The sequence below is a fragment of the Cyprinodon variegatus genome, unplaced genomic scaffold, assembly GCF_000732505.1.
Source record: "Cyprinodon variegatus isolate N-32 unplaced genomic scaffold, C_variegatus-1.0 Scaffold1618, whole genome shotgun sequence".
NCBI classification, from domain to species: Eukaryota; Metazoa; Chordata; class Actinopteri; order Cyprinodontiformes; family Cyprinodontidae; genus Cyprinodon; species Cyprinodon variegatus.
Genome location: NW_015152071.1, coordinates 111,579 through 113,436, shown reverse-complemented (window position 1 = coordinate 113,436; position 1,858 = coordinate 111,579).

The window sequence follows — 1,858 nt, the reverse complement described above, 5'->3', positions numbered from 1 at the left end:
AGGATTTTGTATTGTATTAATTGTAAATTGGGGTTTCTGGTCATGTTAAAAGTTCTTAGACATATCTGAGCCCAGATGGACACTTGAGATGTCATTTAAGAAATCACGAGATGGTTATACGCCCTTTCAAAAACCTCACCATTGATGCACTTTGTGACAAATTTTTGTTGAATGATTGGGTGTGTTAGCTTTGATTCCGCCGCAATGTCTTTTTTTCATAGCTTTTATAATTTGTTGTTTAATTTGTGTGTTTCTTTTTTTTTTTTTGGTAACAAGATGGATGGGCTATCCACTCAGTTTCTTTTAAAATAAACATGGTCTTTCTGTTAAATAACGTTTCAGTGACCTGCATCACTGTTAGGCCTTTTTTCTTCTGGCTAAACTGGTTTAACGAAACTATTCCCAATGTTTTATTAAAGGTTGTTTTAAAACTTAAATAAAAAAATACGTTAACTAAAAAAGAGAGTTGATGTCTATTTCTGTTTTTAGACAATAGGTAATAAAACGCGATTTTGCTGCTCCTGCTGCGTCCGGTGTGAACGTAGCCTTACTTTGAACGGCCGGTTCACACCGATGTCGAGCGGTTGAAGTTCCTTTGTCAGACCTCCCGGAATAACAGCAAGCACAGCGTTTATTTGTTTCACCATGTTTTTCACATCGGCTGTGAGATGGGCACGCATGGAGTCACAGATTAACAGCGATGGTGATGCGTGGAAAAAAACACCTGGTCTCCTCACATACACCTCCCTCAGCCATGCTTTGTTCTGCATAAAGCACATACCTGTTCTTTTATACACAATCCTCACCCACACTTCCCCCTTTAATGTTCTCATGGTGGTCTCAAACGTCCGCAGTAACAACACACATAGGGCGCACCGCACATTTTGAGGGGAAAAAAAGACGTTTATATGCGCCTTATAGTGGTGAAATACGGTAGGTTAAAGTTATGCTTCAATTGTAAATATAATGATAAACAGGAGGGAATTGTTAGAAAATGTATATGTTGTCATTTTTATTTCAAGTTACAGCCATTTGGCCAAGGAATGTAAAGGGCCTGGTATTATTCAGCTATGCAGCCGAACACTCTAAGCCTGGATAAGTTGAGATTACTTAAAAAATTTGAGGAAACCGTTTGCCTTAAAAATTTTCAGTAATGCATGATAAAAACTTGAGTGTATTTCACTTCAACTTTTAATTTCAGAGAAATAGCTATTTTAAGTTCACTCCAAACCTAGATAATTTGAGATTACTTAAATTTTTTAAGGCAACCAGTTTCCTCAATTTTTTGAAGTAAACCATTATGATAACTAGAGTCTATATATCATAAACTTATGTACAACCCTCTAATTTACAAGTTGATGTTACTTAAAATGATTTCTAAAAACACCTTTGGGAATAAGCACACTTTTGATTACATCTTTGTTACATGGAAACGTTTTTATGAAAAAGAAAATCAGACAAGTGTATATATTTTTTTATTTAAATTTCAGCCAATCGCTTATTGTTTCAGTCAACATGTAAAGTCAAAGAACATGACCTATCTTTAAATTCTCTTTAAAAAGATTGCTTTTCCTAAATATTGAAAGACATTCCTGAGATGGTTATTAATCAGCCCAACTTAATCCACAGTCTGCTTTATGTGAACTGAGCAAAACAGATCAACAAAAGTTTATAATCCATATACTGAGTTAACAACAGCATTCAATATTTGTGAATGAAAACTACACTAGAAAATGGAATCATTTTGGCCATATTTTCCCCCAAACTGTTAATAGTCAATGGTCATACAACCTTTACTAATGAACTAAGCATTGTTTGATCAGAACTTTTTTTTTTTATCTTACTTTGATCAGAAATT